Below are 15,468 nucleotides of genomic sequence, written 5' to 3'. Positions count from 1 at the left end.
GAATCGGGCCGTTTGCTAATGGGAAATGGGCTTGATACATATGCCCCTAAATGCTCTGTACCTTTGTGCCCCTATTTGGCAATGCTCCAGATAATGCCCAATACAGACCACTTTATTCAATTTTCTCAAATGATTTAGCATATGTATTTAATGCACGTAACCAATTAGATGCCAAGATTCGCACCACAGCTAGGAAAACAAAAGAATCGACATTTAACCCCTTTGCTGCCAGGCCTTTTTTGGCTATTTGAAATAGTTTGCGCTTAGGCCCCCAGAACCTTTTGTCCACATGATGTATCCATTCAAAATTTGCTTCCTTTTTTCCGACATCCTGAGGATTTTAAAGGTACCCTGGGCTTATGGATTCCCATGGAAGGGACTGAGAAATTAGCCAAAACACAGCAAAATGTGTTTTTTAGGGAAAAAAGTGCTGCAGAAGAAAGTATCTCTTTTCTCCCCTACAAATGGAATCAAGGGCTAGTGGTGCTAAAATCACCACCTTCTAAGCTTTCAGGAACAGGCAGACTTTTGTCAGAAAGAAAACATTTTCTACACAGTTTTGGCATTTTACTGGAACAGTGCCTATTTTTTTATCCTTTAAGATTTTCCTATAGAACGTAAAAGTTGAAATAAAAAAATATTAAAATTGAGTTGAAACAAACCAGACATTTTTGCCTATATTTTCACCTGCATCTTTTTTCTAACTATGACAGATATACTTTACGCCCGATGAACCATTCTGGTTGTATATATAGGGCTTGTAGGCTCACCAAGAACCCGAGGTACCCAAAGCCAATAATTGAGCTGCAGCTTGCAATGTTTTTTCATTGTGTACCAGGTATACAGCAATTCATTTGGTAAAATATGAAGAGTGAAAAATAGGTATCAAGGAATCGTATGTATTTCTGAAATGGGAACAATATATGGAGTTTAAAAACAGTGGTTATTTGCACATCTCGAAATTTATCGGTACCCATACTAGCATGGGAATTAGAGGGCATTTTTCAAAATGACTTCTTTTTTACCCACTGTGATATATTTGGAAGACAGAAATTCATAAAAAGGCATATGGTAATAACACTTGTTCTACTATTCTGTTTTCACCTAAGTCTCCCAATACAAATGATACCTCACTTGTGTGGGTAGGTCTAATGCCCGCAACAGGAAACGGTCCAATACATATCACATTTTTCCACTGGAAACTGACCCTTTTTATACAATGTGCCTAGCTTTGAATTTTGGGCCCTAGCTCAGCCGGCACCTAGGCAAACCTGTACATTTTTGAAAGCTAGAAACCCAGGGGAATCCAGAATCGGGTGACCTGTGTGGCTTTCACCAGGGTCCGTTATCCAGGCACTATTGCCTGGATGCATGGCGTAAGGGGGATATTGCAGTTGGACAAGCGTCCTTGCGACGACTATTCGCATAAGGTAGGCCTTTTCTTAGTAAGATCTATTCCTTTTCCTTTGAGACTGTTTGGTGATTCTCTTTTTCTATATTTGCTTTGCCTACTTTTGATTATTATTCTATGTTTTGGTTCATGTGGTGGGGTGGTTTACCTGTTTTCCCGCCTCCTTTGTTCCTTATAACTGCTTACTGTTCAGTTCAAGCATGAGAATCTATAAAAGATACAATACTGGAGAAAAAACAAGTTACTTACCTGTACACTGTGTTTCTCCAGTAATGATATCTTTTATAGATCCACTTGCGGCCCTCTGTCCTCCCCCTTCAGGTTCATAAATCCATAACTCCATTATTCTTCTACCTGCATTTGTGCTCAAAATTTGAGGTATGGTGGCCCTGCAGGGGAAGGATACTCTGGGTGTATGCTTTGATTGGCTGGAGTTTGGATGTTCTAAGATTATGTTATCTGGTTACTAAATACTTTTGAATTTCAAGGGGAATTAAGTTTTAAGCTTGGAATTGCTATTTTACTGTTACCGTCGGACGCTCACAGATTGGGTGTGCATTAATGGTGGGTACGGAGATAAGCAGGCCTTCCAATTTTCTGATCTTTCTTATGGATCACTGACACCCACATCCTTTGCACAAGTGGTGTGGTTTACTGGTGAACAGTGAACAGCCTCAGCCATTTTCCATTTCCTCCCACGCCCTTTAGCCTCTTAACTGAGACCCTGCCTTTGGTCGTGTGCCTTTGCCACAGCAATTTCTTTTTTTTCCTTTTTTTGTACAGCTCTCTGTTTTGAGTTTATGCAGTAAATATCACATGAAGTAATTTTGTAAATATATTATAGTTAGAAAGATCAATGGACCATGTTATTGCATTTGACTTTCATGGCACTGAGATAAATGGTTATGTAACACCTGGGTTGTGATCTTGATTATAAATTCACCAAAGACCCCAGAACTGTTGGTGCTTCTCGGGGTACCCTCTAACTTTATATACACATTTTTCAGCTTTTACATACTAATCCATTCCAAAAGTCCATTTACTAGAGGAGTGGGTGCCCTATCCGATCGCCAGTAACCAAGCAATCAGCATCTAATGGTCCCAATAATCCTTTGCCTCGTTGTCCATGGCATTCTTCCATCAAACCGAGTATTGTCATCTTGGGATTAAGTTAGACTGGGCATCCTCAGTATGGGTTGTTGTGCCATGTACCCAGGACTAATAGGTTTGCATCATGAGACAAGCACGCATGTGATGGAAGAAGGTGGCCAGGTCAGTTTTACTACTAAGGCAGTTAAGGTCAGGCTTTCTGTTTTGTGTAATTCAGTTGAGCTGTTGTATATTTGATGAAAATATTTAAACTGAATGATTCAAATTCTCATAGTGACAGCTATGTTTGCTTTGTTCTAGTCAGCCTCTTCCAGAGGACCAGCATCCTTCTCGCATCTAGTAGGCAGTTGCAACAGTATGTTACCAGGGATCTATATATTTGTTTTAATTCCTGTGTCCCCAAGATGGGACAAAGTATTTGACAATATTCTGCTCACAAAGGATGAATATACTGCCTCTACCCAGACCACAAGGCCAAAGATTTCAAGATCTGCAGAACATTTTCTTCCAAGAACCCCAATTGCCATGAGGGGAGACTTCACAGATGGGGTCAAAAGAATAACAATTCTGAATACCCCTTTTCAGGGGATAATTCAGAGGCTAGGTCACCTAGATCTGAGAAGAAAGGACAAAAAAGAAAGTATAATGAAGAGGAATCTTTAGTGGCCAAGACCAAGCCTAAGTATCTTCCCTCAGGAGAGCATGAAGAAAAACGCCACAATAAAGTTTAAAAATGAACAGGCAAGCCTTCCCCAGAAAAACAATGGAAAAAGAGGCATTGTTCATCTACAGTGCCTCCACTGTCATCCCCACTGATTAAAAACTGAAGGTAATTCCACCTTTGATGGAGAGCTCATCGATATTATTGTCAACAACCCCCATCGAGGAAACATTGTCAATGGCTGAGTCACAACGAAACCACAGTCTATGACACTTCTGTCGACGACTGTGGAAATGTACCCAAAAGTGAGCACACTGGTGCAGGGTCGCCCTCTCGTCCACAGGTCCAAAAACTAACAAAAGAGAGATCGGCACTGGAGATGAAGTAAAACAACAAGTTTATTAGTCACTCATGAGCGGGACCGTGTCCGCACAACACTCTCAAGTATTGTAGGAGGAGGTACACTGAACTCACAAACCATCGTCCTTATACACAGTTTTGTTGCAATGTAAGCATATGGACAGAAATGGAAAGAACAAGTTTAGACACAGAAATAGCTATCGGCAAACAAGGGCAGATGGATGACTACTTGGTCAGCAAATAGGGAGGGGGAGCAGGAATGCTTATGGCAGCAGTAAACGATCAATAGATAGCCTCTAAGACAGGTGCAACCCCAGCACGTACATTGCTGAGCCATGTCGAAAGAGGTCAACTAAAGTTGATGACACAAGCAGGGTAAAAAGGTGAACAGTAAAGGACGAAATAATTACGAAGGAAATTACATGGATGCCGCAGCCAAAATGGCTGTTGCTTATGCTAATGTAAAGTATTACACGTTTCCACAGACCACCCTTTTAGCATAAGGTAAGACATTTTCTTGTCTCTTTTAAGAGGTATGCTAAACGGGCATTTGCATTTTGGACATTCGTTTTAGATGGTACACAAGTAGTATAAGTGGAAATACAGAGGGAACGTAGCACTGGACCACATTGTATTCATAAACAACAAGAAAATATAATTGCAATAATTATGAATAAGGCTAACAATACTTTCAGACCCCAGACAGAAAATAAGTTCCAGAACCATCCAGTCCAAGTCCATGTTCCTGGATCTTGATGTATCTCAGTGGCTATTTTATGCAGTTTGGAAATGGCATTATAAACAGAAGGGGCGTGGTCAGAGATAAATACTCAACAGCTACTTCCGACAATGCGACATGCTCCACCAGGATCAGCTAATATTACATCGAAAACCATTCTATTTTACAAAGTCACAATTCTCGTCATTTGGAGTTCTTCTGTAATATTTCCAAGCGCCATTGCTGTTAGATTAGTCACGGCCTCTACCACTCTGTTCAAGAGTTTTATTTTTCTACTATTCAAAGCTGCACCAACAAAGAAAAAGAGTTCCAAATTAAAGTCAACATATTGTTTAATGCAGTGTCAGTTTGATTCATTTTGTCATTATTTATAGTTCTTTTGAATCGGTTCAAGGAAATGTCATTAAACAATTGTTGGTCTTTATGATAGGATGCAGGTGCTAAGAACACGAGGGGAAGCAAAATGCCATATTCCAGACCATCCAATTGGTAGATTATAGTAACCTTTACTTCCACAAATGAAATAAGTGTTATGTGAGGATACAAAACTGCTATTGTTTGTTCCAGTGTTATTCAATACTGTAGTACAGTTACTTTTTCTCACTGGGATACTGCCAAAACTGTTCACACAAAGATTTGCTTGGGCTCTAGTAACAGTGATAACAGGAGGCTCGTTACCCTTGGCCATTCGAGTGTTGGGAAAAATATAGCTTGCGGAGGAAGTCCCTTTGCGATACTCCTCCATTTCCCATATAGCTCCTTTGGCTTGTGAGAGGCCTTCATCATCAGGGTAACAAACCTTGTTTAACTGTACATTAAGTCTTCCTACATCCGGTGGAGCAATATTATTAACAGCAGAGGCCCACAACAGTGCGAACCAGGCTCTTCAAGCACATTATGTGAAAATGGCAGGGGAATGAGAGGCGTTCTTCCTTTCTTCTGATGGGCTGGCATCATTCCACATACCCAGCAGTTGGTAGTACTCGTAGCAATAGGAGTATGATGCAACATTTGTATGAAAGTGTTATTGAGATATGACATTCAATGCTTCTTCTCATGATAGGGAAGAGTCAAGTAATAATGTTCAGTGGAGAAGGGAGTAGTAGCAAGCAATAAGTTTTGAGGTGGAGTTACTTCCTCCACAGCCCACATTATTGGAGCAGTGATGACAGCAGTCAAAGTCATTCCAGAAATAAACATTGTGCAGCCGCTACAGACCTTTGCAGCTCTTGATTTCTTCTCCTCAGGCATGTTCATCTTGTCGACAAACAACAAAATAGATGATGCCCTAAGGTCCTGGGTAGGCGTTGGCTTCTTCACTAACGTTGAGACGAGTAGTCACTAAAAGGCTACCCCCCTTTTTAGTGAATGTTTATCCACCCAGGACAGTGGCTCAAATAATCTCTTTCTGCGATGAATTGTCTTTCTTCCTGGATCGAAGCAGATATCTAGATGCACCGGGAATCGTATGGTCCGGGAAACTTCCTCAGGCCCTTCAGGTGACGCAGCTTGTCCTCTCTCGGTGACCAGAATGTCGCATTGATCTGTCAGCACAGCAGGGCTCACAAAGGTATGCAGAATCTTTCGGCAGTGGCTGGCGTGGACCCAGTGCTTCCTGTTGGTCACTCGGACTGCAGTTCTGGTAGCAAGGAGGACCTGCTCTGGGCCACGCAAGTGAGGTGCCAAGCAACTTGTCCGTTGAACCGATTTCGTAAGGAAAAAATCGCCAGGCCGCAGATCATGACCATCACCCTGCGACCTGTCTGGAAGAGCTTCCCGCACCTGCTGATAAATTAAAGACAATCTGTCAGTTAACTGGGACAAATAGTCACTCATCAACATGTGGGGAACATCATGTATAGGACGAGGCTTAGGGACCCCCCAAATATTAATTGGCCAAAAGACAATCTCATGTGGCGTAAGGCCAGATCGTGTATATGGTATCGATCTGATAGAAAGCAATGCTAGGGGCAGTGCATCAGGCCATTTCAGTGACGTGGAAGCATGTTTTTTAGCCAATTTCAGTTCCAGGGTGGAGTTGTAACGCTCCACCAAGCCTGCTGACTGTGGGTGAAAAGCAGCACAGCAAGAGCTGTTTTATCCTTTGTAGCATACGCCTCCACCCATTTACTGAAGGCACAAACCACTACTAGGACATATTTCAGATTATTATAGCGCTCAAACTGAATGTAGTCTATTTGCGAGACCTCAAAAGGTGCAGATGGTGTCGCAAACCCTCCTGTTGGAGTTCACGTTCCCTTTCCAGGATTATACTGGAGACAGATCAGACAAGACTGGACTATCTTTTTAGCAGTGCCGGCAATATCAGGATGATCCCAAACTTGCATGAGTTGTTTTGCCATTAAGGATGCACCAACATGTGCCAGCCAATGTGCCATGTGAATCAAGGGGTATAAGTATGCTGTGGGTAACCTCCATTTGGTCATATCTTATTTTCCTCCAGCAGCCCTCATCATCCAGTGTTCCCGCCTTAGATCATTGGCCTAGTTCGTCAGCAGAGGCAGATTGTTGCATTTCCAGCACTTCCTGCCTGGCATCATGCCAACGTTCAGCTTGTGACTTAACGACATACATAGATATGGTGCTCCGCTGCATTGCGGTCTCATGGGCTTTGTGATCAGCAAAGGCATTACCTGCTCCTATTTTCTCAGTCACTTTCTTGTGTGCACTACATTTAACAAATGCCACTTTCTCAGGATAGATTACGACAGTAGGAAGATTATGCACTAATCCTCCATACACTATCTGTGTCTCATGTGAGGTGAGAAAACTCCTTTCTTTACATAAGCGGCCAAAATTGTGTGCCACCCCAAATGTATACTGGCTGTCAGTGAAAATATTGACAAGTAAGTCTGTACAAAGCTTACATGCTCTCGTCAGTGCAATCAGTAAGGCCGTATGGGCTGACGTCTGTGGGTTGTGAGCTGTCTCAACTACTGTCTGAAGTGTCGTAATAGCATAGGCAGCAGATGTAGTGCCATCGGGTAATTTTAAACATGACCCATCAACCCTTAACTTCCCATCAACAATAGGGAGAGGAGTATCCTGTAGGTCAACATGACCCATTGTTTTCTCTTCAGTGAGAAATGCACAATCATATGGTTCTTGCGACTGAGGCTGAGTAGCTGGAAATGGAAGTAGTGTAGAAGGATTTAGTGTCAAACATCTTTTCAATGTGATATGGGGGGGCAAAAAGTGTCAATTCATATCCTGTCACGCGAGCACTAGTCAAATGCTGTGTTTTTGTTTGATTTAGCAAAGCATCAACTGAATGGGGTACTAACAAGCAGTTTGTGTGACAAAACTATTCCTTTACTCTGACGTATGGATACAGCCGTTGCTGCCACCACTTGGAAACAACCAGGCAGCGTGCAAGAGACTGGGTCAAGGACAGCTGAGAAATATGCACAAGGACGTTGTTTATCACCGTATATCTGTGTTAACACCGAGAGAGCACAACCTTCCCTCTCGTGTACATAGAGTGTGAAAGTCTTAGTGTAGTCTGGAGTTCCTAATACTGGTGCAGAGCAAAGAGCTTGGCGTAACTGTTGGAAGGCACTCTGATATTCAGCAGTCCATGGGAGGGGTATCAGAGTGTCTTAAGTCAAAAGGGCCAACAAAGGTTTAATAATGTGCAAAAAAACGGGGATCTACTGCCTACAAAAAGAAGTAAGGCCAATCAGTGCACGGACATCCTTCTGAGTATGGGGCACAGGAGTATCTAAAATGGTCTGAATGCAATCTGGTGTGAGTGCACGTCCCTCTTTAGATGGGAGGTGACCTAAATAGGTAACCTGCTGTCTACAATATCGCAATTTCTTTTGTGAGACTTTGTGGTTATGGGAGGCAAGACATGATAACAATAACAGTGTTCTTTCTTCACACTGCTCAGGGGTATCTGCAGCTAACAAGATGTGGTCGACGTATTGGATAAGGGCCACCCCTTTTGGTTCAGGAAAGGAATCAAGCTGTCTTTTTAATGCCTGACTGTATTTGCCAGGACTCTCTGTATAGCCCTGTGGAGCTCTGCAGAACCAGAAGGATCTATTTTTCAATGTGAATCCAAACAGATGACAGTTTTCAAGGTGAATGGATATTGAAAAAAATGCGTTTTTCAAGTCGATTACCGATAATGTAGTGGCAGTGGGAGGGACCATAGTGAGAAGGGTTGTGATATCAGAAACTACCGGATATTGGGACACTACAATTTTATTAACCTCCCGCAAATCAATAATGAATCTGTAAATTTTAGTGTTGGTATCTTTATTCATAATAGGAAGCATAGGGCTATAGCAAGTATTGGGGACTTCTTCCACTAGCCCCACTTTGTCACATCCTGGACAATGTGTGCTAATGCTTCTTCACCTTCTTGGGATATTTTGTATTGAGAAAAACCACAACCGGAGGGAGCAAGATGACGGCAGTGTGAGAGGAGCCGCGGAGCAGCAGTGTGTGGCGGTGGTGCAACAAACCCCTAGATGCCTCGAACATCTACTCTTACCGTATGCCGGTGAAAATGAAGGACTGTTAACTCCTAGCAAGTCGCGGTAGGAGCCCGCAATTTCCGACTTCACTCCCGATGCAAGGTGTGTTCAGCCGCGGAAGAGTGTGTTTTCCGGCAGCCCGAAGGAATCAACAGCCGGAGGCAGTGACTACAGGTGCGCTCCGGTTACTCACAGCGGCACTCGCTTCCTGGTTGCGGTGCGTGCTGATTGTAAAGCTCGCCTCCCGTTATCCGGCAGTTTCTGTGACTCAGCGGAGGGCGAGTTTTGTGAATAACCCCTGTTGGTGCGGATTGCTTCGAGGGTCGTCAAGCTCAAGAATGGCCCCGAAAATAGCCTGTGGTATAGCAGCCAAGGCGGCGGCTGCAAAGAAGAAGGCACAGGCTGCGCGGGCTGCCTCTCACACGGCAGCTGCCGGTTCAGCTGAGATGGTGAACTCGGCACGAAAAGCGGAGGTAGCTGGGGCAGTGCAAGAGACGGGGGCGAAACTAAAGCCGACCACGTCAATCCCCGAACTTTTTGCTCGAAGTGGCCAAAGCTCTAAAAATACAGCAAATACAACTCCCTCCATTGCAGATAAGGAGGAGGTATTGCAGGGCGCACTGGAGTATGATTTAGACGCAGATGCAGCCCTAATGGCGGCCACGGTGAGTGTGTCACAAACACCTTCATTCATACCAGGAATTAATACAGATTCAGCCAACATAAGGGGGAAGGAGGAGGAGAAGGAGGAAATGAAGGAGTGATCCAGCCGACCCTAGGACCAGTCCAGGTGAAACTACTCGATCAGGAGCTTCAATTAAGCGATGGGGGAGAAAAGGGGGAAGATATTGACGGGACTGCAATCATTGGCGTTTTAGTTGCACCCCCGCATGTGGAGGAGCTGATGGCTGTCGAACTCGAGGATTCCAATGCCATTCAGGGTATACAGAAAGACACTCTAAAGGAACCTGACTGTAGGAGAAAGGAGAATGCACCTTGTCTCTCTCCGTCTACAGCGATCTTGGCTGAAGGAATGGTAAGCGAACAAGAGAAGGAGAAGGATAGCAGTGAATGCTTCTATTCAGTGACCGAAGAGGCAGAGTGGTCCGATGGCGAAAGGAGCTCCTCTCTAGAAGATAGTAATATTGAGACAGATAGCGACCCTGACCTAACCCTTCCTGGTACAGCGAAAAGACTAGATGGCAATGCTAAGGCTCATGGTCAAGCACATAGGGATCTGAGTTGGGATCACTCTTCAACGACACCACTACAGGGAATCCAGGAGACCGAGGTCCCTCACCCCCCCCTTTTGGATATTATCTACCAGACAATGCTCACGCACAGAGAAGAAGCCAGGCAGGACACAAGGAAGTCGCAATCAGCAATGCGTAAGTTACAAACCGTTGTAAGAAAGCTATCAAAAGCACATGCTAATGTGGGGGATAGAGTTATGAACTTAGAAGAGCGGATTGTAGCGACTGAGTCGGAGGCTGCCTCTGCATCACTTAAAGTCGACTCTCAGGCAGCGCAGGTTGTTGATATCCAGTGGAAGCTGGAGGATATGGAGAATAGGCTGAGGCGCAACAACCTGCGCGTCCTCGGGGTTTCAGAGGGGATTGAGGGGTCGGACATGAGGGCCTTCATCATTACCCTTTTTAAGAATGCATTTCCTGAGCTGGCAGATTGGAACTGGTCTTCTGAGATTCAGAGAGCCCACCGAACTCCATTTAAAATACGAGCTGGTGCTACTCCGGACAGACCAAGGGCAGTCCTTATATTTTTAGGAAACTTCATCCTCAGACAAAGTATTTTTGATAAAGCCAGACCTGATGCCAAAAGAACAAGCGAGGGCATATCTTTCTTTGTAAGACCGGACTTTTGTCATGCAACGGTCGAGAGGCGCTGGAGGCTTCGTCAACTGATTAAGCCTTTCCAGGAAAAACATATGCAGGTCTATCTGGTAAATCCTGCACAGCTTAAAGTTGTGGGAGAGGGCAAGACTCAATTTTTTTCATCTGAGGTGAAGGCAAAAGAATTTCTGGACTCATTATAAATAATTATAAATAACCCGGTAACAAGGGGAAGTGGCTCGAAAGGTGTCCAGAAAAAGATATACAGCAGGCTAAACAAACTAATGTTGATGCTTACCCTAGGGTGTTATGTTTAATTTTTCTGTGTTGTCTCTTGGAGTTGGGAGGGGAGGCGTCTAGGGGGGGATGTGTTTTTGTTCAATGTATGATTTTTGGTGTTTCACAAGTGCATCCACACACACCACACTGCTGCATCCATCCATCAACGCACAGACCTCGGTCTGAGCGCTTCTAGGGGGAAAGGGTGGGATGAAAGGGGGGGGGGGAAGAGTGACCCAAGGGAGGGTCACGCACTTAAGGGTGGTGGAGGGAGAGGAGGGGGAAAGCACAGAAATAAAGAAAAAACTGAGAATTGACGCTATAGAAATCAGACCGTATGCTTTTTTTTGTACAGGATGACTAATATTAGTAATCAAATCCCGGATCTAAAAAGAAGGGGATGCATAAAAATCGACAATGCTTAGCCTTACTATTTACTCGATTAATATAGGGGGGCTGAATGATTGGCGAAAAAGAGCCAGACTTACAGAATTTGTTAAAACTGAACCCTTAGATATCTTGTGCTTGCAGGAAACGCATCTCTCATGGGCTAAAAGAAAGTTGTTAAAATTTGGTGGCTTTGAGATGCTTACATGCTCTTCCCAGTCCTCAACTATAAGAGGTGTGGCAATTGTGTGAAAAACAACCCTGGGTGGGGTTAAACGGGCTAAATCAGATCCAGCAGGGAGATGGGCCATAGCAGAATTAGGATGTGGGATAACGGTCTTTGGAATCTATGGATCAAATCATGATGATCCCACAGTATTTGAAGTAGTGGAAAGCGAGTTGTCAAGCTGGCCCGCACCAATCTTGGTATGTGGTGATTTTAATATTACAATTGATTTCTCTAGCAATATCCCTTATAGTGGAAGGAAACCCAGAGTCTCAAGGGCGCTCCTATCCATGATGACATCACATGGTCTGGTTGATATATGGAGCTCAAAATATTCTGATGACCCAGGCTTCACTTATTTCTCCTGTCCCCACCAGAAGTATTGTAAACTTGACTATGCTTTAATCTCCTTAGGAGAGATTGGGAAAGTTAACATTAAAAAACTCCCCAAAATCCTATCGGATCATAACCCGTTAGTTATTAGCCACAGCGGTTTAGGTCCAACTAAGAAAAGAAGATCTTGGACATTTAACCGTAAATTATTAGCTGATGCTGCATTTATAGAACATTTACGAAACCGGACACGCAAGTTTTTTGACGCAAATCAATACAGTGCTTCGAGAAACTCGGTCTGGGATTCATTTAAAGCAGTATTAAGAGGGGAAGTAATCAGCTACTCAGCCCAGCTAAGGAAAAAACAACAGGATTATAAGAACAGACTTCTGGGTGATTTGGTTAAAGCAGAGGAACAGCATTGTCTGGCATTAACTTTGGGGAAGGAGAGCGCTCAGTGTCAAACCAAAATTTGTCTGATTAAAGCCGAATTACAGAAGCAATTGGCTGATAGGGCATCTATAGATTACTGGACCTATAGGAAGAAAATGTACGAGACAGGGGAGGAGGCCGGGAGGGCATTAGCCTTAAGAACTAGGCAAGACAGTGTTAAAAATGCCATAACATGCATACAGGATGAGGGTCGAGATTATACTGAACCCCAAGATATTGTATCTGTATTTGAAAAATACTACGAGAACCTATATAGGGAAGATGCAGGGGACATCCCCCCAGATATTATAGGGAGGCATTACCCAGATTTAGGCCCCAAGTTAAATCAAGATGAAATGGCAAGTCTCGAGTGTGATATAACGAAGGAAGAAATACTAGAAGCATTGTCTCAGTTAGCCGGAGGTAAAGCTGCTGGCTCTGACAGTATACCCTTAGAGATATATAAATATCTGAAAATCGAGATAATACCATACTTGCTAGATCTTTTTAACGGGATTATATGTACTGGTATAATACCAGAAACTTGGAGAGATACTAATATCGTGGTATTCCACAAGAAAGGTAAGCCGAAAGAGAATACTGGTTCTTATAGACCAATTTCTCTTATTAATTCTGACAATAAACTTTATGCAAAAATCATAGCCACAAGGCTGGGGAGGGTCATCGGCGGCCTCGTCTCCCCTTGGCAGCATGGGTTCATTCCTGGTCGTGGCACAACGGACCATGTGAGAAGAGCTATATCTATATTTGAGGCCCATGCTGGGGGGGAGGGGTTGCTATGATCCTCCTCGATGCCGAGAAGGCATTTGACCGCGTTAGATGGCAATATCTTTGGGATGTATTACAGGGAAGAGGCTTTGGTCCAAAGATATTGATAGCTATCAGGGCCATGTATCGCGACCCGATGGCGCACATACAGTTGATGGGTCTGAGTTCGGCTGGGATCAGGATAGAAAGGGGCACCCGTCAGGGTTGTCCCTGTTCACCAATCTTATTTGCCTTGTATATTGATCCACTGATTAGGCAGATATTGGTAAGTAACAACATAAAACCAGTCATAACTAATGGGTTCGAGAGTAAAATACTTGCATATGCAGACGACCTAGCGGTTATGACACCTGATCCGGCAGTGACCATGCGAACATTAGTAGAGATTACTAAACAATTTGGACATTATTCTGGATACAGGTTAAACGAGGAGAAAACACAGGTGATCTGCTCAAAGAATATAATAAAAATGGATCAACGGTATGTCGACTCTGCTACGTACCTGGGGGTTATAATTAGAGCAGAGACAGGGCTAATTATACAGGACAATTTCAATCCACTACTTAAAAAAATAGAAACAGACTTAAAACGTATGGATGCATTACATCTCTCTATTATTGGAAGAACAAACGTTTTGAAAATGACAATGCTGCCCAAATTGTTGTATCTATATAGGTCTATACCCTTTTTGATTGAGGAACAAATATTAAAAAAAACTGAATCTATATTTAATAGTTTTCTCTGGCAATACGGCAAGATTAGAAGAGCAGCTAAGTATATGTCTCTTCCTCAGGAGCTGGGAGGCTTGGGTGCCCCAAACATTAGATTCTACCACTGGGCATGTTTAATAACCCAGATGTCTATCTTATTCCAAGCTGGTGGTGGGGGGGGGGAATTATACCAGGGATCCAAATGACAACATGTATATTCCTCCCTCAATATACGAGCTTCTCATGGGGAAGGAAGCCGTGGGTGCCTTATTGAGAAAAAAGAGTCGCAGATTTTTTAAGAAAACTAGGCTCAAGATTATACTGGGAGCCTGGGACCTATGGAAGAGAGTTCAGAAATATATGCAGATCTCCAGAATTAATAGACACTCACCACTTTGGAAATCAGGTTTCTTTCCGAACCTTAGTATGGATGGGGCATGGAAATGCTGGGAGCAACATGGCATACAGACGATAGGTGATATTATGCGTAGTGGTAAGCTGATGTCATTCGAAGCTATTCAACAGAAGTACGATCTATCTATAGCTCAAAGATTTAAGTATTTCCAAATTGCACGAACTTTCAGAGCAGATGTAATTGCCACTTGCTCTTCTGCCCCTAACCCCATTCTTGATTATGTAGCGAACCATGGCGATAGGATAAGGATAGTATATCAGGAGTTGTTGGGCAGGTTGCCTAATGATCTTGAGAAACATGAGGCAGCTTGGGCAACGAAACTACAGGACCCAGATGCAGACCTTGATAGAGCCCTATCCTTAGATAGGCAGGTACTTAGGTCCTCCAATTTGAAGGCTCAACATTTCATGACTGTCTTCAACCTATACTATACACCAGCTAAGTTACATGAGTGGGGGATAAGAGAAGATAGTAAATGTCCTAGATGTCAACAGGATTCGGCTGATTTGGTTCATATGTTCTCTATCTGTGAAAAACTTGTCACAATCAAAACGGAGATAGAGAAATTTCTGGAGGGGCTGCTAGGCTCGAAGATCAGCCTATCCCCAACAGTTATGATATTGGGGATTGATGGCAGACTAGGGCTGAGTGGAAGGAGAGAGGCAGAGGCTTTAATCTTCTTAGCAGCAGCCGTTCTAAGAATCCTGATATCAGCTGCTTGGAAGGATCCCTCTCCCCCCAATTTCTCGATGTGGATGGCCAGATTCCTCATTATACATAACATTGAATCCTCTCTGTATTCTCATAAAGGTAAAAAATTGCGGGATTTCGGTCTTGAAATGTGGGCACCGGTGAAGGCATGGAGGGAGGGTATATCTACTAACGGTGCTTTTAGGTAACTTTTTCTTTTTGTATTTTTTTTTGTATTTTTTTTTTGTATTTAGTCTGAATCTTGCCAACCTTTTTTTAAACAGTGGTATATATATATGTAAATAGGTATAAACTGATCTTTTTATCTTTTTATATGGATTAAATATTTTATATACCTTTATAAAGGTGGGCAATAACAATATTAAATCTAAAGGCTATATTGATGTATTAACGGGATATATGAATTTTTGTGACTTTCTGTCGGTGTATTAAATTTGTATGTCTGTTTTTTTTATATACCGTCAATTCTCAATAAAAAAAAAAAAAAGGGATATTTTGTATTGAGGCAGTCGAGGCAATGAAACACCTTCCCTTACTTGGATTTGCACTG

General features: G+C 43.1%; 1 protein-coding gene across 4 annotated transcripts in view; it reads left to right on the top strand.

The window, feature by feature from the left end:
- The window catches only part of FKBP5 (FKBP prolyl isomerase 5), a 940,582-nt gene that overhangs the window by 127,603 nt on the left and 797,511 nt on the right, over window positions 1–15,468 (top strand). The gene's annotated exons all lie outside the window — the stretch shown is intronic.

Source organism: Lissotriton vulgaris, chromosome 5, assembly GCF_964263255.1.
Source record: "Lissotriton vulgaris chromosome 5, aLisVul1.2, whole genome shotgun sequence".
In the NCBI taxonomy this organism is placed as follows: domain Eukaryota; kingdom Metazoa; phylum Chordata; class Amphibia; order Caudata; family Salamandridae; genus Lissotriton; species Lissotriton vulgaris.
Note: the sequence above shows the minus strand (reverse complement) of the source record. Positions and strands in the feature narration are given on the sequence as shown.